This window comes from Haemaphysalis longicornis, unplaced genomic scaffold (assembly GCF_048455015.1).
Source record: "Haemaphysalis longicornis isolate Haplotype H1 unplaced genomic scaffold, Haemaphysalis longicornis Haplotype H1 scaffold_1, whole genome shotgun sequence".
NCBI classification, from domain to species: Eukaryota; Metazoa; Arthropoda; class Arachnida; order Ixodida; family Ixodidae; genus Haemaphysalis; species Haemaphysalis longicornis.
This window is the reverse complement of record NW_027526203.1, coordinates 184,221,649-184,245,425: the sequence shown is the minus strand read 5'-3', so window position 1 is coordinate 184,245,425 and position 23,777 is coordinate 184,221,649. Positions and strand designations below refer to the sequence as shown.

Genomic DNA, 23,777 nt, shown 5'->3' with positions numbered 1-23,777 from the left:
GTCGCCATATGTTGAAATGACCAAGCAATGCCGACCATACACATAATCTTGACATTTGACCATCGGTCAATGCAGGCTTCATGAGATGTCCAGTGCGAACATGCTACATACCGAACCTGCGTCGCTGCTTCAAGTGTCAGCGGTTCGGGTATGGCACAAACTCCTGCCGCGGCAGACTGACATGCGCCAAATGTGCAGCACAAGACCACCCGACAGACAACTGCAACTCCACAACCTTCAAGGGGTCGTGAAAAGAAAATGCATTTGTCCTTGCTTAATTTTGTCTGCTTGAACGACCTTTTAAAAACATAAATCCCAAATATTTTCACAATTTATTGCTTCTGGAATTTAGGAGGCATCATTGAAATTCTCGTTTTGAGATGCATCGTAAGCGACCATGCGCGCGTCGTCGGTCAGCAGCGCAACTAGAGTGACGTCACGTCAAGTACTTTCGAGAGTTCAACGCGTTCAACATTCTTTGTGTATATTGTTGTGCAAAGCTGCAAACCCGATATTTTAAAAATAAAGCATCCTTTATTCGTTGCAAAAAAACAGTTTTCTATCCACGTGAGCGGTGTCGTGACCGCTTCAGTTGTCTGGCAACCATTGCAGCAGTACTCAGACCTACTGGCTGTATGTACAGTTTGTAGCCAGCTTCCCTGCTGAATTTCACGTTCTTTTGCCAAATTCTCTTACGAATCTTACCTTTTCTGGATGAAATGGAACAAAACCGCTCAAACAAACAAAAAAAAAGTGCCCGTGTGCGATTCGAACTTGCGGCCTCTGGGCCAGCCCAACGCTACAGCCAGCCTTGTCGGACACTCTATCGACTACACTATCGATGTGAGAAGCGCGCGCAGCGAAAAACTGCTGCATAAAAGCCTCTTTGCATTTGTAACTTAGCACTCCGGTGTGTTTTCATAAATTCTAATCAACCCAGAGCTTTAACCGCCAACTTACTGTTGAATACTTCTGCAGTAAGCCAAAGAGGAGCATGTACAATCAAAGAAACAGCGTTAACAGCATTGTTTATTGCAGGAAACAGGAAAGCAATCGTCGAACTACGTGATGGTGGGACTTGGCGACTCGGCGCTGTATCGCTGCTTCTCGCTAGTTATTTTTGTGCTTGATGAGTAAATGATGGATGGGTTTTAAGTTCCGACTACTCGAAGTTCCTTCGCTAAATGTGTTTATGTAATAAATTCTCATTTTAAGCGTTCGGTCATTTATCTCGTCAGGTCAGAAGTTTTCATGTTAGCGCAACTCACGTTACAGGCTACGTGAGACAGACGTCGGCAAACTTGTGCAAGAATATCGGCTAGCAAAACGACAGTTTAGACTTGTGTGAAATAGCGTAAACAGTTTACGAATGCCCAGTTTAGATTAAACGTGGTTACTTCTGCCTGCGCCACTCGCCCGTGTTGTTGACCGAAAGATTGACCATGTTGATCAGTCGTATCAGAGATCAAACGTCTCCCGTTCAGTTGCAGGACGAGTTTCATCATGGTGCCGATGTTGTAGCTTTATCTGACCCTTTTGCAAGCCCGCTCTGTGCCGACATATTGTGCAGACGAGGGAGAACTATGATTGGCTTATTACTGACTTACTGAAACGTCACTTCACGAGTTGAGGAAGAAAGCCTCGGTGAAACCGTAACTGCATTTGTTTTCCTATTTGTCGACATCGGGCAACGAAACAAGTATGCATTATTTGTTTATTAACTCTTTCGTTACCGCGCCTATTCAAAATCGTTCAATTTGAACGATACTTTGGGAGCCCCTTTTCATAGCATTCCAGGCGTCGCTTCAACAAGTAAAGCTGTCTGGAGTTAGATCAGAAAATGGCCTTTCAAAATCAGTTTTGTTTTCATTTTTGCAACAAAAACGTGATTTTTGACACACGTTTGAATCACCTGGGTGTAGAAAAAGGGCATGGTCATCGCGCATCACTGCTACCAACGAAGAATGTGTGCCACTCGTAATTGTTCTGCATCAGCGTTTGTTTTTTTTTATCAGGGCATGAATGAACCAGAAAATGATTTTTGATCGTCAGGTTGGCGCTCTGACAATAATAATCCCCGAAATCGGCTGAAAATGTCAAGCAGTGCCTGTTTGCAAATCTACTTATGATTTTAGGCAGTTTTATTACCTTTCCGCACGTTGTTCTAAGTTGTGTGGTAGTTCTACATACACCAGGACCATTCGCGAACAGTTTACAACAGTTTCGGTTTTATTTCTGCATAGTGAAATCCATATTTAGCGCTACTACGCAGTTACCCAACTTCAAGGCTACCTGCCATGGCGCCTTGAGCGTCCGCGATTGATCCTCGAACAAAGCATGCTGCTCCTGAGTTCACGGAACCCTAACCCGATTTCTGCGATAAGAACTTCAGATGCAAGTCAAAAGATCACACCCAGTCGCCAGATGTCTGTTCTGACGAGGATAGTGCTTCAAACCGGCCTTACACACTGCCAGCTCTTCGCCTTCCAGTTTCGTTTCCATACGAGGGTATCTCCGGGGGTCTAGTGTTGGTGCTTAGTTGAAATGACTATTCGGACAGAGTCTCTGATAAATTTTTGTACTGTTTCATTGCAAAAATGTGAGGTGGCGCTGCAATGGAGGAGGCTCGTTATGCTGATATTTTTTATCGCGCAACAGCTACTCGGCCAAAGTTTGCAGGGCACAATTCTAGCGCATCGCACCTCATTCCTGCAAGCAAGGCTACAATTGTGAGTCAGAAGATGATAACAAAGCTCAACTTTATGTTTTGAGAGATAACTGACTGTGAATGTCAACAAGCATCAACCACGGAGTTCTGTTTTCGACTTCATGCATGTTTTTCCACATCGCGTGCTTGTCCCAAATATCGTGCTGGCTGTAAATGCAAAGTCAGTCATTGGCAAGATGTTTTTACATTTTGTGGGGGCAAATTGGTGCCTCTGATAATGTGAAACCGCCAGATTTCTTCCATGGAACCACCCGAAATTGCACATTTTGAATTGGAGGTTGGGCTTCACCGCATGACACGAGCACCGTGCGTGCTAACAATTTTTTTTATATCTGGAAAACTGTTCTACGCACATCGACATTTTTTCTAAAGCGTGTTTTTGAAATGTTTTCCTACAAAATGTATATTCTAATTTTTTTCTACTACCGGTGGTTTGTTATATACAACTTCTTTTATCATTGCTTTTAGACATTTTGGCAAAAATTTTGATTTTGATATTTTTTCGCAACTGTGATACATAAAAACATTTAAAAAAACTGGTGTGATTGGAAATGCCATTAAATAATCTGCAATTTTTGTTCCTGTAATTAGTGCCTAACCAATTTTTTAGCAGAAAAAAAATGTTTTCTTGGACCCCTAAAAATTGGTCAATTTTCCCGCGGTAATGAAAGAGTTAAGGTTCCACGGTTATAAGCGCACACACAACACAATTTTCTTGAAAATCTCTTCACGACCCCTTTCACTTGTGTAAACTGCCAGGGACCTTATGCAGCCTTTTCCATGGCTTGCGAGAAGTTCAAACAGGAAAAATAAATACTAATCGACTTGAAGGTCACAGAGAACATCACCTTCCCAGAGGCGCGAAAGAGGTTCTCCTCTCTCCCCCTGGGGAAGTACGCCGACGCAGCTCGCTGGGAGGCGGAGCGACATCTGGTTTCGGCAGGGGCTCTGTACCGGGAGTCGGACTTTGTCCCGCCGCCACCCCCCACCCCCTGGGTTGCCTCAGGCAGCCCAACCCGTCACCATACCACTTGCTGAGGCGGCAGCGGTTGTGCTGCCTGCCTCCCCATTCTTCAGCACATTGGAGGGTGCCGAGGGGATGGACACCGGGGGCCCCGCATCGGCTCCCACCGCCACCGCACCGCCCGTGCCACCTCTGGTGCCCCCGACGCCCTCAGCAGTGGCGGCTCAAACCAAGGGCCCCCGGAGGAGGGCCAAGTCCAGGGGGCCTGGTCCGTCGAGCACCCCTATGACATCTGACGAGGAGATGTATGTTGGGCCGTTCCTGCCTAAAACGCAGCGCAAGGAGTGGCCTCCGACTTCCAAGCCAACAGAAAGGCCCAGAAACCCCAATCCCAGAATAACAGCCCCGAAAGACAACTCATGAACACACACACACACACACTCCAGTCATTCTTAAATGTAAATAATGGGAACAGAAAACATCATTCAATGGAACTGCAGAGGCCTCATTTAAAAATCTTGACGATGTGTATGGGATGCTGCATGCTAATCAGTCAAGTGTTATGTGTCTCCAAGAAATGCACCTCAATTCCAAACAGACAAATTTCTTTTAAATAGGTACATGGTAATCAGAAAGGACAGGGTTGGCTTCACACACTCTTCGTGCGGTGAGGCCATAATCGCCCGGAAATCCTTAGCATGCCACCCCATCACTTTGAACACTTTCCTTGAGGCTGTAGCAATCCGCACAATAATATTTAATAGGTTGATAACGGTATGCTCCATATACATTCCTCCCTATTTTGCACTTTTGAGCTCTGACTTCAAGGCGCTGGTTGACCAGCTGCCCGAACCATACATCCTCACAGGCGACCTTAATACGCACAATTCTCTTTGGGGCTGTGCTCGCACGGATGCCCAAGGCAGTCTCATTGAGAAATTTTTAGCATCGTCGGGAGCATGCCTTTTCAACAAGAAACAGCCTACATACCATAACGTAGGACACAACACATACTCATGTCTTGACTTGGCTATTGGTTCCGCAGTTTTCTTTTCTTGTCTTGAGTGGGGCGTGGGTACGGACCCATATGGTAGTGACCACTTCCCCACTTCACTAATATATACAGTCAGCCCGCTTATAACGAACCTGAGCGTCACGCGGCCTCTGTTCGTTATATCCCGAAGTTCGTAGTAAATGGACCACAGTAAAAAAAAATCAGAAGTCAAAACACATTTTATTTTTTCGCAACGAAGTCCGTGATAGCTGTTTGTTTCTGCAGTGCAGACTTGAGGAGGGCGGTCTCTAGTTTATTTAGAGCAGTCGCGTGCCTTTCGCTGAGGCCCTTTGAGTAAACAAGTTGTTTATGGTCCTCTATGTAGCCCATTGCAACAGGCGCACTTATAGGCACAGGCTCATAAGTTTCGACGTCGTCCGCGTCTGATTCCTCCGCATCGCTCTTGCCCCGCACTTAATTAACGATGCCCTCGCCTATGCACGGTTCCGCAGTGTCAGCATCTTCATCGGCACAAATGAAATCGTCCGAGCCAATGTCATGGCCTCCCATATGTTGGAGTCGATGACTCGCTGCCACAAATTGCCGCTGGACTGACCATCGGAAGCATCAGGCTCGGCTTCAGATTGTGGATCGATGAAGCCGGCCTTGCGGGAACAATTCCGCACGCAAGTGGCTGTCACTTCCAACCAGACTGCCTTCATCATCTCTATACAGCTGAATACAGCGAAACTCGAAGCGGCAAGTTGGCTGACGGGCGGTCAACAGCTATGACCAAGCCACGGCCACTCGATGGGACCTAGTTCTTATCGAGCGGCCGTGACCAAGCGCTCCACAACGCGGCGCCTATACGATGCCTCAAAGGCACGTATTATTCCCAAATCAAGCGGCTGCACTGGTCACTGCCGCCAGGAAAGTTTGCACGTGGTGCAGAGAGAAGTTATCAATCACGAGCAGCACGCGCCTGCCTTGCCTCTGCATGTCACGGTCGAACTCGCTCAGCCACTCCGCGAATAAATCGCGCGTCATTCACGCTTTATCGTTGTGCCTGTAGCGTGCGGACACATAGCTACTAAAGCAATGCGGCTTTTCCGATTTTCCGGTGACGAAGGGCACACGCCGGTCGCTGCCATCAATGTTAGTGCACAGAAGTGTTGTGACGCGCACTTTGCTTTGCTTTTCGCCACTGCACATGTCGCCTTTCATGCGTGCGTTTTATCCGGCAACATCTGGTAAAATAACACAGTTGCATTTGCGTTATAGACGTCACGCTCTGCATATCTTGAAGTAACTTCTTTGTTTTGTTTTTTTTTCAAGCCACGCTGCATCATCTTGGTCACTTGCGGACGCCGCCTTGCCAACAATCGACTTAAAAACAATGCCGTGCTGCAACCGATGTTGCCAGCCATTGCCTGGGCAGAAGTCGGGAAAGTCCAACATGAATGCAAAGTCTCTGGCTTTGCGGAGTATCATTGGATCACTTATTGGTATGTTGCGAGCCCGTGCGCTGACGAACCACTTCAGTACCGCGTCCTCCTCCGCCGGCAGAGCTGGGCAGAGGCCGTCATTTCAACCCAAATCGCGGCGCTGGCCGTTCGCTGTAACCAATCGGCAGGGCTCAAAGACGTTCGTTGTATGTGGGATTTTATCTCATTGAAATAACGTATATTTTGACGGTCACGCGTGTTTTTTTGTTATAAGCGAAAGTTTGTTTTAAGTGGGGCCGTTATATGTGGGCTCGACTTATAGGTAAAGGCCCATACTTTCCATCTTCCCATAACAGGTTTAATGAATCAAAAGCAAACTGGAGCACATTCACAGAAACATCTGAACTACACCACACATTCATAAAACACCAACACGTGGAGGAAGCCGCCCAACTCATCACAGCGCACATCCTCGACGCTTGCCAAAAGTCCATTCCCCAGGCCTCCAGTGCATCCCACAACCCAAGGAGGCCCTGGGGGAACGAGGACTGTAGGCAGGCGCGGGAGGCCCAGGACAACGCGTGGGGTGTCCTTCGCCGGTACCCCACATATGATAATCTCATTTCTTTTAAACGGGCAAAGGATTTTGGAACCGTGTGTGTCGTGATGTGAAAAGGGAGAGTTAGCGTGCCTTCCTCACTTCCATCAACTCATACACAGATACACACAAAGTCTGGACACTAATACGAAAACTAAAAGGACAACAGACACACAGCCTGCCCCTTGGAAGTTCTATAGGGGACACACTCGTAGACCAGGCTAACACACTCGCACAACACTTCTAACACGTGTCCAGCTCATCACACTACACTAACACTTTCATGAAACACAAAACATCTGCAGAGAAAAAGCCCTTACATGACAAAGACAAATAAAAAACTTCTTACAACTCTGAATTCACACTCTATGAGTTGAGGGCTACCCTGATCACGTGTAAACCTTCAGCTCCAGGTGCAGATAAGATTACATACACCATGATACAACACCTAGGTACACCCAGACACTCTTGAGACACTCCTACACCTACACAACAAAATATGGCTTTCGGAGCAGCTTCCAAGGTCTTGGAGGGAGGCCATTGTAGAGGCTTTCCTGAAGGAAGGGAAGGACCCATCCTCTCCTGCCAGCTATCGACCGATCGTCCTCACAAGCTGCCTGTGCAAGCTTCTGGAGGAGATGATAAACAGGAGGCCCGTGTACTTCTTAGAGTACAATGGTCTTTTTGAGAGCTGCCAGGCAGGCTTCAGGTTAGGGCGATCCACCAGTGATCAGTTGGTTGCATTGGAGTCCTACATTTAAAGATGCCTACGTGCATGGCCAATATTGCATGACAGTATTTTGTGATATTGAAAAGGCATATGATACCGCATGGCGCTACGGCATTCTTAGAAACCTCAAATCCTTTGGTATATCGGGTAACATGCTGAACACCTTTTCCAGTTACCTGTCTGAACAAACATTTCGTGTCAGAGTCGGTTCGACACTTTCAAACATTCACGTGCAGGAAAATGGCGTGCCTCAAGGTGGCGTTTTGAGCTACACCATGTTTATAGCAAAGATGAACTCTCCCCGAAAGGCACTGCCACCAACCATCTCCTGCTTGATGTATGTAGATGACGTTCAAATATCTTTTAAATCATGTAACATGTCTATATGTGAACGTCAAATCCAGCTTGGCGTTAACAAACTTGCTCGCTGGGCAGACGAAAATGGGTTTAAACTCAATCCTTCTAAAAGTACCTGCGTTGTATTTTCAAAAAGACGCGGGATGCAAGCAGACCCTGACGTTGAGCTCCATGGTGTCTCGATTCCCGTAAAAAAGGAACACAAGTTTTTAGGTGTAGTCTTAGATGAAAAACTCACATTCATTCCACACATCAAACTACTCAAGCATAAGTACCTCAAAACGATAAACATTCTAAAGGTACTCTCACACCAATCCAATGGGGCCGATAAGCAACTCCTCCTGCTTGTTTTTACCAGTTTAGTAGGATCTCGTTTGTACTATGGGAGTGTTGTGTATGCAGAGGTGAGACAGCTGCGCATATTGCGCAGTTTTGAAACAAATCAGTTTTCCTGCACCCAGCTGCTCCAGAAGCTTGAAAATTGCAAAAATTGCGCCAAACTGCTCCAAAACATTCTGAAAAACGATTTTGACATGCACGTCGGTTTGAGTGGGGAGAAATGCCAACTTGCCAGCATAATTCTCGAGCGCACACAACGTGATGCCGTTTTTAGCGGTTTGATTGATTGATCAATCAGTAAAAAAAAACGCGCATAAAAAAAATGTCCCAGTGATACTTTTTTTTTTTTCCGACCTCACTTGGCGAGTTGCACATGTTATATTCTGTATGTTTCTGAGGTTTTCTAATCGAAAACCATTGCAAAGTGTCGTAGGAAAATACTTACGTCAGCTGAGGCGACAAACTATTTGTTCAAGTTGATGAAAAAACAGCAATTTTCGGTGCGCCGTATCTGCGGAACTGTAGTGCCTAGAATATACGAGGTACTAGCCAGTATATTCTAGGCCAGTATATTCCAGGCCAGTATACTAGCCAGTATATTCTAGACACTATAGCGGAACGGCACCACTGGGCACCGCCATCTTGGTATGGAGAATGGAAAACATGGCATTGGGCGAAGCGGCCGCTCGTTGTTCAGGCACTCAGTTCGTTTCACCGATGTATATTCTGGTTTAGATTGAGCGGGTGGCTGGGTTTTTATTTATTCGGATGATCTGTTTCATGAAAATGCGCGGCTCGAAAGACGGAGTTCATCGAAAACAACTTGGCGCCCCCGCTTCTCCGTAGTTATTGCTGCGTTTGGCAGCGAGCTCGCCAGCAGCGGGAATGGTACAATCGACACGACAGAAGTTGTGGCACAGGCTACATCGCCGCGAAGTGTTCAAGCAGCGTCCGATAGCGGGACTAGTTATTAATGGACGCTAGTAATAATTATCTCTCTCAAGTAAAATTTATTGTCAAAAGCGAGGTGGCTAAGCATAGCAACGTTACTCAAATGATTGATTGATTATGAGGTTTAGCGCCGACGCTACACAGGCGATGAGTCGCGCCGTAGTGGGGGCTCCAGATTAATTTTGACCACCTGGGAATCTTTAACGTGCGCACTTACTCGAATTACGATCGTGGTGAACGTGCCCATCGGGGATTGAAATGGGAGGGGGCCGTTAGTGGCACGACCGTCACTTTGCTTTTCACAACTTTTGCTGTGGCTCTACGCTTGTGCATAGAGTGCATCCTGGGATTACAAACAAAAATAATAATTCCAGCATTCAAATAACGCCGTACAGTTGCTGAGTTTTTCAGTTTGATGTTTTCAACGGAACTCCATGCTGTCTATATTTAAAGCCCCAGAATTTAAAAAAGTTTGTAATAAGGTAGTGCAGTTCGTACCTTGTGATACTCTTTAAAAAAATACTGTCTACGAATGCTGTTGCAGTGTTATGGACCTTCAAAACTGAATTAAAAGTGCACTTGTGACCCCGACTTGCCAAAATTTTTTTTGGCTCCTAAGATGACATAATAAATGTCGTTAACTGCTCCAAATCAAGGTTATTCTGCTCCAAAATCAAGATTTTGCTGCTCCAAAAACTGCTCCCAAATCTGTTTATGCTGTCTCACCCCTGTGTATGGGTCAGCTCACGAAAACAGCTCTTAAAATGCTCCACCCAGTGCTTCACTTGGGGCTTCGCCTCTCTTGTAGCGCATTCCGTACTAGCCCTGTCCAGAGTATTTACGCAGAGTATGACAAATGGTGCTTATCACACCAGCAAACCTATGTTGACTTGTTATATGCCTTTAAAATTTTATCAATGGACAACCATCCTTTTAAACCTATTTTTATTGATACATCCACATCCCAGATCTTTTTAAATCGCCCAACCATTTCTGCACCTTTCTCACTCAGAGTCAAAGAGCAGGTGTCTGAACTGACTGTCTCCTTTTTAGATACCTATAAAACGTCCTGTAGCATGCTTTTACCCCCTGGCAAGTTCGCCCCTTGCTATGCGACTTGTCATTCGTAAAAATTGATAAAAATCGAGTTCCAAGAAGCGCAATTTTGCAGCACTTCTTGTTTTTACAGGATAAATATCTCTGTGCAGAATTTTACAGTGATGCGTCCAAAACGTCCTCCACCATGTCTTGTGCTGCACACGGTCCCAATTTTACTGCAAGTAGAACTATGAATATAAACACCAGTATCTTTACAGCGGAGGCGTATGCCATATTACAAGTCATATTATTGAACGTAATGTCCCTAAGTCTGTAATTTATACTGACTCGTTGAGCCTGGTGCAAGCATTGTCATCCACAAAGTCATCCAAAAACTATGTCATCAATCGCGTCCTAAAGACCATTATCTCTGCATATGCCTCAGATCTTGAAATGACTGTGTGTTGGGTCCCTGGCCACACTCTGGGATAGCAGTAATGAGACCGCGGATCAAATGGCCGCTGCTGATGTACGTTCAAATACACTGCACATACCAACTTTACCCTACACTGACCTCAAGCCACACATCAGAAAGCACCTTCGCAATACATGGCAAGCAGACTGGAATACCGAGACAGACAACAAGTTACACGTACTAAAACCACACTTGGGACCATACACTACGGACATACGCAACCGACACTCGGAAGTCGCCCTGGCCAGGTTACGGACAGGCCACACACGTGCGACGCACTCACACCTGCTCACTGGGTCTCCAAAACCCATGTGTAGAAGGTGTGGGGAGGGCCTGTCTGTAGTCCTCATCCTATTCACATGCAAGGCACTCGACACAAGACACAGACACTTCACAGAACTATACAGACATTCCTATACACATTCTATACACTATACACTATAACTATACACATTCCACTACACCCATCTTTGTTTTTGGGTGACAATGCCGTGGTTTCTGTGAAATGCATTTTTAAATAGTATTTGTCTGATGTTAAGTTTTTAAACCTCATTTCCTATCATGCATAATCAAAACTGGCCGTATACACCAGCTATTACCATTGCCTTTAATTGATTTTACTGTTATTCTGGCTCATACATTTTTGCCAATTTTTTTCTGTTATCTACTTTTGTTTGGCACTCTTTGCCCCAGCTGGCCTTGCGCCAAAAAAGAAATCCGACCATTATCATCATCATCGTCTCTCAACTACTAAGTTTAGCTGTTGCAGATCCAAGGGCTTCAGCTGGCAGAAGTACATAGCTGTTTGAAATGGAAAGGTGTGCTGTCTTATTGCGCACTGATCTGAGCATGTGTTGTGTGGTTGGAACATAGTGAGGTACGCATGAGGCGAGGCTATGTGGTGGATCGAGTAGGGTGGTTCCAAGAAGAAGGTTTGTATAATTCCAGAGCCATAGATGGTCACATACACTGTGGGGATCACCCAACGGCACCAGTTGCACCGTTTCACTACAAATCCACTTGCCTGTGCCTTGCTGCGCCCAAACAAGCTACATGTGTTCCCACTGCCCCAAGGGGTGCCAATGTGCTGGGAGGGTTTTTTGGAATACATGTGTTTTTGGATTGGCAACCCTCCCAGAGGCATATTCGGTCACCAAAGCAGTGCCGTCCTGTATCCCTCGCTATTTCCACATTTCTTTGGAGCCGCGGCATTTTCACTGCATTGCTGCAATTCTAGCTGAACAGCACGTGTCTGTCATCATGTGCTTCAAAACATGAATTATTTTTTTACTACATGCACATGGCCATGTAGTCTAGGAACACCTTGAAGGGGCTGTGCAGGCAAAACACAAGTTTGGTTCATTCGAAAGATTGCCTCAATAGAGTCATACTGACAGCGCTTTTAATGTAAACTTTGCCCAAATAAGCCACATCATTAGTAAAAAAAGGAGTGGCCATGCGACCCACTAGCTCATTTCCCGCAACAGAACCTATGATGTCATAAGCCCTGCTGTGCGATTGGCTGAGGCCGGCAAAAGCAAACACAAATTAGGCAGGGGTTATAAGCTTGCCGAACGAGCTATTTGCACTTCAATGTAATCCACATTCTTTCTATACGCCTCGAGCGCGGCCTGTAGGGGCGCCACTGAAATCCCCCTAGCGGCCCGTTTCGAAAGCAGCCGCGGGAGTCGCCGGCCCGCTCCCCACTGTCACCGTTGCTTTCAGGGCCCGTTCACGGCTGATATTTACCGTTTGTAGGCGTTGGAAATACATATTTATGTGTAGCAGTCACTCTGTTCGCAAATGTGGTGTGTTTACGAGAGTGTAAATGTGTGTGACACGATCTTAGTCTGGTACATTCGGTCTGTACAAGCGCCAAGTGTGTGTCACAGGTCGGCGTCGCGAAACCGGGATATGCATATGGAGATGATTGTGATTCCACTGCCCTGAAATTTACTAACAGTGTCTCCGTAAGCATAATATCCGCAGATGGTCATGCCATGGCTATACACTCCGATGTAAATCCGTTTTGTGCGCTTATATAACCTAGTGGAGCGCTCATACCTGACACCACATTATGCTTGCCAATATCATACCTCAGATATTGATCACTACCCTGGACATAAATTTCATGAACATTCTACGAAATAAGTACGATGGATAATCAAAAATTATACCCAGGATCAGCGCATGACAAGAAAAATAATGCTGGGGCGTCTTGTCGTGAGCCGAGCGCCCGCAAACATTCATATATGTTACATATATCCTCCGTGAGCAGGCCGGAGAAGGGTTTCTACAGTAATGCCCGTTCGCGACTGAACGTTTCTTTGAAGCATAGTCATATGATGCAGGGAGCCTGCAGAATCTAGCACAAACGGAAATCAGAAGGCCTTATCAGGTATCCCCCTCTTCTAACGACACCTTTTATCAGTTTTTAACTTGTATACCTCAAAAAATGCGTTCGCCGAGCGACCAGCTGTTAGTTGAAGTCTAAAAACTAGAGTGACGTGAACGAGTAGCTTGTGTGTGTGATTACTAAAACGTTCTTTGCTTGATTTCGCTCCGCAATCGTACACAACGATATAAGCGTCCCCCTCCCCTCCCCCCTCCTCATGTCTTGCGAAATAGCAGTGCATTTCGCACACTAGTTGGTCTCGTAAGTCCTACCCGGCTTAAGTTTATACAAACGTCTTTAGCATTCCAAAAGCTGCACTGAGTTTTTTTTTTTTTTTTTTTTCATTTCTGTACGAGCTATTTTGTTTCTTCCGGACTTGCAGACCATTAATTTTTCAGTGGTTTAATTCACTTTTCTTGGTTCTTGCTATAATGCATGAGTGCACATCTTTCACGACGCAGAGCCTTGGAATATACTTAACATTTTCGCGTGGCTTATATTCTTATAAAAGGCGCAAGTTATTATCAGGTATTGGGTAATCGCATCCCCGAAAGATATTTTTCTACGCCGCATATATTCGTAATGAGGCCGCATTCGTTGTCCGCGCTACAAAACAAAACACACCTCTCACTGTGCCAGTATCAGGTTTAAATGAGTCGACAATAAAATTCATTTGTGCCAGACGTATTCGGAGGTGATAGTGGTGGTATGCTGCTGCCGTCGCCGACGCCCGTAACAGCAGCCGAGAAGGACGCAGAGCCGTCTTCCCGGATAGCTATTGTTGGTGTTTGAGCACCCTACCAAGACGCAGCGGCTTTTGAAGTGACCTAAACACACTGTTTACTTACAGACGTCACCATAACAAGTTTTCTAGCGCTTGGAAGGGCAAAACGAAGCGAAAGAGAACCAAAACACTGCATGAACCCCTATGGGCCGCGCCGTGCCAATCCCGTCAACTCCGCGGAGAAGCGGCGGCAGGCGGCGCAGCGATCGCAAAGCTCGAGGCGTATAGCAGGAAGAGTTGTGGGGTGAACAATTAGAGCTACGAACGAACACATAAACACCAAAGCAGTTAGCAGATATTTGCCAGCTCTTAGCGTGAAAACGCTTGCTGCTTTTCATGTCTGCGCGCTGACTAAGTGTTTTTTTTTTTTTTGTAGTAGTTAGCGATGAATCGTCCAGTCATTGTGTATATCACCTGCCTTCAATGGGGATTTATTTTTCCAAATAAATTACCGCGAACGGCAACTGCTTCTGCGTCCTCGGGCACAAGCGCTGCGCTGTCGTGTTTACGGATTTTTAAATCTCTATTGCTTCTTTTCTTTTAAAGCAAAAGTTGTAAATACTACCACACATACGGTAGGTCCGTAGTCACGGACTGCTATGGGCCTGTAGATAATACAATAAAAAAAAATGAAAGAAACCAAGTACGCGTTGTTCGGACTACGCTATTAATGAATCCGTTGATTGCTCTCGAGTGCACAGAACGCTAAAAGAGATAGCCCAATAGTATTGTCGTTTCGATGAGTTGGTACATACTTGAGAATATCTAAAAACGCTGCAAAAACGCGAAGGATCAAAACACGAAAAAATATATGTTGCACCGTGTGTCTTCCCACTTCCACACTTTACAATCCTTGCAAAAAAAGGAAGCGAAAAAAGAACAATAAAACTGATTTTATCACACGCAACAAAAAAATTTCAATATTACGAAGGGAGACAGAAGAGCGTGGTCCAGGGCATACAAAAATTTTTTTTTTTTTTTTGCGCTGCGATGTGCAGCACATAAAGAAAATAGAATACTGCCACGAAGCCAAGAACGACGCAAAGCTTTTCTGAACGAAGTTCATTAAAGCGACCTCATGCTCTACAAAAGACGAGAATGAAACACAAACGTCGAAGTAGCAGTCCGCAGCGTGGCGTGCACAGATGAACGTCAATAAAGTGAGTTGCGCGACGTTTGCTAAAAATATGCATGCATTACTCTCGGAACGTTATTAATTTCAGATCCATGGAAATAGGATCGAGAACATTGTCGAAGAAACAACAAATCAAGTTAGCGACTAGGTGAAACCCTTTCCATATCAAACAATATTCCCCGACAAGACGTACGACAAAAAGAGCAAACGGGTGCTCTGGTTGAAATGCCAGATAGGAAAACCGGAAGCAGCCACGCACTGTTACAAAACAAACAAAATGATCCCTAAGGGGTAATTCGCGGAAATATCAAGAGTAAAAGCACAAGAACGTCGCAAAGCTTTTTTTACATGCGAGCCTAGCTGAGCGCAAGGTAATAGAAGTTTGCAAACAGGTAATGAAGCACCGCTACTACCTGACTGATTGTGCAATTATAGGTCCAGGATGCTTTCAAAAGGGTACATTGCTTTTTTATTCTCACACACGGTGCATTCCCACACACTGTCACACATTTATAATCGAAGCTGAAATCTCCCGTTTCTTGTCTTGGAATGGCGCGCCTCCATTTCTCACGCATCTCCCCGTCGCTCGGTAAACAGAACAAGGCAACATTTTCTGTTGCATCGTGGTACAAAGAACGACATCCCGAGACACAACACGTGTCCGGCATCGTCGTTGCACTACTTCAGTCGCATCACAACAGTGCGAGATGCACGTTACATTTTTTTCTCGCACAAAACAAACACAACTCGCCGCGTCTCCGCCGTTCGAGCCAGGGCAACGCCGCCCGAGGAGTGACCTCAGTGAGATGGTGGCGCCACAGCGCGGCGGCCAAACGCAGCTAGCTCTCCCATTGAGTTACGGAGCAGTTTCATGACCAGTAAAGCATTGAAAGACTCTGGTACTGGTTAACTGCTATCGGGTGTCTTCGCAAACGACATCATTGGTAGCATTGTATGCATAGGTTTTTACATCAATCGTCAGGTTGTTGTAGCTAACTATGTTTTTCGCTGCATTCTCGTGCATAAGGTCGAAGTTTCGCCCTTTCTTGGCAGACATTCTTTGAGTAGTCTGGACTAATTGGGATATTAGTGCCCTTTAGTTTCAGCACAGCAGATAGGACACTTTGTCTTCAAAAAGGCCGAAATTTACTATTATTGGTCGTGGTTTCTCGACTGTGCGTTTACCTTCCCTTTGTGCTCTTTCTATTGATGAAGGATTGACAGTCAGTGACGCTGAGTTTTTCAGTGCCTAACTGAACAACTTTTTCTCCCGACTCATCCCAAGTTTCTTTCCCTTTGTCGGGTATCCCAAAGAACAAGAGATTATTTCTACGTGAGCGATTTTCTGGGTCATCTTGGCGTACGAAGCCGCATTTTGGCAAGCATGCGGCTTTCTTTTGAATTCTAGAGCCCAGCCTTGTGCAGCAGTCTGTTGTGACGGCGTTCTGACGCTCTCTGGCCGACCCACCTCGTCATACACCAAGCTCGACAATGTAAACCGGCTCAAGCGCTTTCTCTAGGGAAAAAAAATGGGGAGAGGGGGTGGGGGGTCCAATTTGGCTTCCCAGACATGATTCACTTCCCAAAAATAAGATTAGTGCAGAGGAACATCACCGTGCATTTGCGCGAACTGAGACTAAACACTGCCCTACAGTACAGGAGCGCTGCCCATGCACTCCAAGGCTGCCTGTAAAAAATGCTGGGGGTTGGGTAGCTAAAGAGCCAGCAACACTGTTGAGAAAAAAATATCCGCCTTGACTCACTCATCTGCACCAAGTGTTGGTACCCTCGCGCAGTGACTCTAATCTGGGCCCATAGCAACTTTTCTAGCAGCAGGCCCTTGCAATAAATAGATCACGTAAGGTTTGATCTGTGGGCCAAATGCTACCACACTGCTTTTGTCTTTCTAACGCTCATTTGCAGTGATCAGTTGGTTGCTTAAAACAACTACTATTCTAAATGCCTCCCAATCAGTCATGCATGTTGCATAGCAGTAAACATACCACATGGTAAAGCTCTTTTTTTTTTCCCCATTCCCCTCTCCAGGTTTTACGCAGAGCAACCAGTGTCTCGTGGGTTGAGTGCAAGGACGCCGTTCTGAGAGCTGCTAGATGGGGTCTCTCTGCAAAGACGACAACGAAGCCGGTGCTTCCACTTCCCTGCAGTCCATCATAGTGCTGGTGGGTGCATCCCACCACGCACCTTGAACACCAGCAGCTTTGACTCGCCTGAATGAAAGACTAGCACTCTTGAGGTTGTTACAGGTCTTTGCCTAGCGACAGGCATTAACCCTGCTGTGACTCCTTCGCCTTGTTAGGTGGTTGTAGAAATTGGGTTTATTCTCATCTTGCTCACACTAGTTATTGTTAACAGCTGGAAGTTGAGGATGGGTACCTGGCAGTTGCACGGGTTTAGCCACAGCTCGGTGCTCTCCTTGTTAATAAGGGCATGGGCCTGCACATTGGGGTGTACAGCCTGTCGGTGGTTTTTGTCAAGTTTTGTGTCATGGCTCTTAATATTTAGGTGTTATTGTGCGTTATTGTGTCTGGTGAAACAAGGTCTAGGCAGACGTGTTGTGTTCTTGGCTTAAAGCTATGCAAACTGGTTGTGAACTGATTCATTTCTGCCACTTTTCATCATGGTGGTTTCCACACCAGCATGAACGGCGGGATATCTGGGTTGAGTTGGTTTGAGAAGAGGGGCCCATATGCAAGTGTTTGATAGGTGTGTGGTAGTGGAAATGTGGAAGTTTACGAAATTTAGCTGTAAAGCCTTGTGCCCTTGTGAAGTGAGGACACAAGAGCCTGGAAATTATGCCTTTAACAGAACCTGTTGTGGAGCTATTTGGTCCATATTCTTAAATATGCTTAGTGCAAAAACCAAAGATGATACACAAGAAAGGAAACAGGACCAGCGCTAACTTTAAACTGAAATTTAATTACCGGCGGAGCCAGTAAATATACAACAACTGGGGCATGCGCAGCATGCGTCACAGTTGGGGAGTCACAAGTGTGCATATGTGTTATTCAAATGAAACGCTCGAAAAAAGATTTCTCGAAGTTAAACAGGGACATTGACGTATTTACTGGTGCAGTTATTGCCTTTTTGCTTGATATAAAATGCTTCTAACAGTCCCCGTGCTGTCGCATCTCTGCTCCTACCCAGACAGGGTTCAGGGCCTGGAAAGTCCTGGAATTTTTAAACGGTCCTTGAAAACCTTGAAAACCCCTAAATTTAGAAGTGTCAATTTCAGGGCCTGGAAAGTCCTGGAATTTTTAAACGGTCCTTGAAAACCCTTATATTTTTCTGGAGAACCAATGGCCCTGTCTTTTTACAAGAATTTAAAGTGTTTGTCGTGGATTTTAGTTGTTAACAAATGTAAAGAAACATTCTAACAGTCAGGTTTCAGTGTATTACGTGAAATTACAAGTTTGGCGAATTTTCATATTACGAAACCACATTGGGCGCAGACACTTCTCAATCTAATCAATGTCGGGATACAATCCCGTGAAAGCCGGCTTCTGTTCTCTATCTTGCATCTTCCATCTAGTCTGTGGACGCTCGCTCATTGCATGTGTGCTGTGCCTCATACGCTCCATCTGTGTTTGCTCTTACGTGCAAATGGTGGACATAGTTCGATGGACAATACAAATGGACATAGTTCGTCCTGCCTTGCAGCAACACTTGCTGATTTAATTTCTGCTGATACTCTTGCTGACAAAGCAGGCGATGCAGGCAACATTAACGGACCTGAAATCAAACAGCCTGAGCAAAGCACCAAGAAAAAAGAAAAATCTCTAAATACCAACCATGAAATAAAAAATAAAGCTGAGGGGCATTCACGAACCCGTTAGCGCCTATCTAAAATTTTAACTAGTGTGCTTAGGTATTGTGCAATAAAAAACTTTTGCATTGTGTTGAAAAAGTTATAAATAATCCCAGATAAAACATTAGATGGGGACCTTGAAAATGTGTTTTCTGGTCCTTGAAAGTCCTTGAAAACCCTTGAATTTTTGCTTTTGAAGCCTGTACGAACCCTGCCAGAGTCTTAATCTCCCTCAGAAGTGGCTCACACTTCCAAGCACCACAATGTGCGGGCAAATGCCCCTTTCCTTTTTATCAACAATTCATGTTCCTTTGCTCAGTCGTTGATACATAGGCCGGTCTGGCCAACATCTTTCTTGTTGGTACAGTGGCCAACGTCTCTCTCCATCTTTGTGTATCGTCTTTGGTTTTTGCGCCAAACATACCGTATTTCCTCGCATAATGAACCCTCCCCCCACTTTTCTTCTTGAGAATCTACTTTTTTGTCACTTTGAATAAAAAATTCAGCGGGGATATGTTTTTATCTCAGCATGGTTTCTGATGCCGTAGACAATCGCAGTAACTTGATATCACGCCACAGTACACGCAGAAATGCTAAAAACACATTCCAACAAAAAGAAATCTCAACACTAGCCGGAGACGTGAGCGGGAATGCTGGGACTCACAATTTAAAAATTGCGGGCTTGCAGTGCGCCACCTGCTGAACACAAAACAAACCTTGCGCCATAAAAACATTGCGGCATGCAAACAAAGCGCAAAACGCACTCCACGCTCCTTCCCTGCTCTTTGTTGTTCCGGCTGGTTTTGGCGGCGTGCGAACAAAGCACTAAACGTACTCAGTGTCTAGAATGACTGCAGTGTCTAGAATAGGGGAAGGGTGATTATCGTGCCGCCGGCTCTGAAGCCACTCTGCGATGCCCCGGCGAAAAAGATCGAGGTGGCGCTGACCACCGTTTACACGTCCGCTCCCTGCAAAGTCGTCTGGTCTCCGCGCAGTAAATCGCTGAAGTTTGGTGACATGCCTGTAAAATCCGCTGCGTTTTTTGTGCGACTTGCATATGTATACAGCAGCCTTAGTCGTCCAGCGTACCGGTCATGCCTACATGAACAGATAATTTCGTAAGGCGATCTTGCTCCCCGTGAATTTTATTGTTCCTGATTGCTTCCGGATGTCGCGCATATTTTGCATGATTCTTTAGCCTGCTGACGCTGTGATAATTTTAGGAGCCCCAACTGCATTCGTGGGCACCATGAAATTTCTGGCGTTTAGCTGAAATGGACATGAGGTTACTCTTTCAAAGGGGATGCCCTTCGCCAAGCACGCGTCGCACGATGAGGAATAGCCAGCAGGTTCGCTTCGGACCAGACGATCGCGTTATTGCAATACGGTGTGATGACAGTTGTATATTTGTTTTAGTTGTTTATTGGACTTTTACTTCTATGGTTAAAAGTCTATGCCGTAAGAACACTTTTATTCCACAAAAAAGCATTGAACATATTACAAAATTGCAGCCAGCATTAGATTCTTTAAACAACAACCAACATATTGCACATGGTTGGTTTTTGCATGAAACAAGCGTTAACATGTGATACATGTAACATACGTTGCTGCTTTTCATGTTGTTCTTCTTAGCTTCAGGTGCTTCCTTCTTTCGCTTACTGAAGGTTGTTCTTTATTGAGGGACTTTGTAAAAAAATGAAGCCTAGTAAGAAGAAAGAACTTCGTTATGTTGTTTGTCAGTTCTTCCTGGTGTACCTGACACCCAACACGGGGTACGTTCTGCATGATGTGGAGAATTTCTGTCATACTGTCTCGCTGAAGTTTGTTCCAACTGAACCACATCGTGAACACATCTTCCAAAGCTTCCACAAATGCAAAGAGCTCAATTGAAGGATACAGAGGGCCCCCTTGATCTCAAAAGGCTGTAAAGGAAGACATACCTTCATCTGCGTCTTCAGCTGATGTTAAAAACTGGCTGGAACACTCCTGACACTGAGTAGCCATCACCTTCTTTCGAGCCACATATCTGGCCAGGTAATATGTCAACCTAGCATGGCTGGTCTTTTGTGGGTAGGCATGGTCACCAAGTTTCGGACTTGTTGAGGACACTTGAAGCCTCATCCAGTTTTCCATTGTCGATTAGAATGTCTACTGATTGGTAGCCTCATTCACTCCGACTAAGGAAGGAGAGCCCCTCCCACACAGTTCCCTGTGTCTAGTGCTTTAACTAGATTGTGAAAGCTCAAGGGCACAGGGTAAGGCGAAATTTAAAAAAAAAAATGACTTTTTGTTTTTCTTCGCAATTAGGGAAGTTCAGTTCTTAGTGAACATTTTCCATATTCACACTTGCCTTTAAAAGTCTTATTTCTCGCTAAAAAACAGTTTTCCTGTAAGAATGTTCTGACTGTTTATTGTCATTTTTGTCATCAAAAAACCTACAGTTCCTGATCAAAACACTTTTCTGGAACCAGCTGTATTAAGAAATTTCTTAGCAACCATTGCATAGATGATTTTTCAGCGAGGGCAATCCAAAGACCCTGTTGCACGTTTTTTCCAGATTTGCTCTTTGAAGCCGCGCACAAAAAAAGATCTTTTTTGGGCTTCACACTCTCATGATTGCAACATTTGATGCTATTCTTTCGCTAAATGATGATAGCAACTCGTGAGCCAGCATTTTAAAATCATTCAGACCAAAACCTGGGTGCAACACCATCATCAAGTGGCTTAAAGATGTCGACCACAAGCGAAATACGTACTTTGTGAACAGATCTGTACGATTGTCCACAAAAATAGTCAAGGAAGGACAGACGACCGGTTGAAAAGCAAAAAAATGACTTCGACGGTGATTACGAAGCTGGTGCTTTTTAAATAAATGGTTCCAGTGGTGTTTTTGGCAAAGAAGTATTGTTTTTCACCTCTTTTTTTACTTTAAGCTCAATTACCTCAAAACAATGTTTTTTATTACATAGGTACCATTATTTTCTATATGTTCCAGGACAACGAGCTGACTTTTTTCCCCTGTCATCTACATAACTTGTCACACCTGCTGTACTAGAACTGAAAATATGCACACAACAGCTTTTGGTACTGGAATAATGCCAAAATTTAGGTACTAACGGACAAAAAATTATAAAAAACCGAATTTTTAAAGGATGTTCCTAATTCTAGCTCAGTTAAAAGCACAAAATTTGAAAGAAAATGATATATACGTTATTTAGATACCTTTAGTAGATGCCGAGAAAAATGTACCTCAAAATGGCCAAAAATGCATGGGAAGTATAGGGCTTACCCTGTGCCCTTAAAGGAGCCATGAAGAGAAAATACAACTTCGTTTAATTTGAAAGAACGAGGATTCAGTATCTCACTCAGCTCCATTAGAGCCACAAAAGATGTTTTTTTAACGAAAAAAAAGCAAGAAGTATTTAAAAATTTTCAAATTTTGCGCCACAGTGACGTGTTATGAGCAAGAATGACGTCATACGGGCCAACAATAAAACATAATTTTCAGTGCGTTAACCGCACGTTAGCATTCAAGTGATGCGGTCAAATGGAACTAGAGGCCCCATTACAGACGACCAGTCATGTGTCGTCGCGACAGGTCTCCTAGGCGGCCGCCAATCGCACAAACAAGATTCCGTGACGTCATAGAAAAGTTGCGGGAAATTGGCTAGGGGGTCGCGACTGCTTCAAACGTTTTCTTTAATATCTCCGTTATTTGTTCGAAGATTGCGATGATATTGGTATCATTGTTATCGGGACTAAACAGTCTTTCTAATAAACCCAACTTGTAGTTGTCTTCATGGCTCCTTTAAGCAGTTCACAGCTGTTAAGAACTGTGACGAGGTTGGATGGTCATTACAACCGGAAAACTGCCGTATTATCCCAATTTTTAATGGGGTCTTGACTGAGACGTGAGGTTAGTAAATACTTGTATCCCACAGATTCAGTCAAGTATTCCAAAAGCTGCTGAGTGCCTTTGAGTGTGACTCTAAGTCCTTCGGCTGTGCTTTTCGACAAAAAGCCTTCCTTTTTGGGCCCTGTGGTGGCTTCTCACCTATTGAGGTATTCGAGAGCATTTCGCAGCACTGTTTCTCCTTCAGAGTTCCTTCTCAGTGCTGCTGCAGGAACTCTCGAGGTCATGACGGAAATGAGTTTTTGCATAAAGGCAATGAACCGTTCTGTCGGCTCTCTGTATGCGCAGGTATTCGCAATTTCCTCTTTGTACAAAAAAAGCCCGCACAGCACTTCGGAGCTAAAGAGATGAAGAGCATAATTCACCTTCATCTTTTCAAAGCTGTTGATCTTGGGCATCGCTTTAAGCGTTGTTCCACACTTGTCCGATTGATGGGCAATTTTGACTGGCTGCACGTCAACGTGACCCTCTGGGGTTTTGTACCCCGACTTGATGAATCTATTTCTCACGCATTTAACTAAATGCGGGGAATCTGAGAAAAAGAAAAGGCGTCTGCCATCTTCAGTAGGGTGCTGTACTGATGGCGTGACAGCTGCAGCTGTACCATGCACACCAAACTGATGCCACATTGAACGGTTCCAGGACGCCCCATCGCAAGTGACATAATCAACCTTCAGCCCTGCTCTTTCTGCCAAAACAACCACTTCCAAAATGATCTTGGAAAGCAAATGGGCCTTCACGTTTCCTCTAGATGCAAAAACACCCAATATTTGGTGCCAGGACCCAGACAAGGGCTGAAGCATCACAACCATGCCATGGTCACAAGGTACGGTCTTGTCGTGGTCAGGAGTGAACGCACCGAGGTCCACGAAGCCATCAATATTCCCAGTACCTTGGACCACTCCAAAGTTTTCAGAAAGTTTCATTTCGTCTAGTATGAGACCTCCATGACACTGAAACTCATCCATCTTTTTTTTTTTTTTTTTTTTGCAATTCCTGAGAGAACAGTGGCGTTAAAGCCGAAGCTGCTCTCATACTTCTTCATGTAATTCCTGAGGCAGGTGCGGCTGGGGAGCATGAGAATTTTTTCTCTGTGTGCATGTTC

The 23,777-nt window shown here is 45.0% G+C and overlaps 1 long non-coding RNA gene across 1 annotated transcript in view; it reads left to right on the top strand.

Moving 5' to 3' along the window:
- LOC144167514 (uncharacterized) overlaps positions 1 to 23,777 on the top strand; it is a 72,290-nt gene that overhangs the window by 41,826 nt on the left and 6,687 nt on the right. The window contains exon 5 of the long non-coding RNA XR_013322018.1: positions 16,980 to 17,113. This is a non-coding gene — a long non-coding RNA (uncharacterized LOC144167514). The remainder of the gene's footprint in view (positions 1 to 16,979; positions 17,114 to 23,777) is intronic.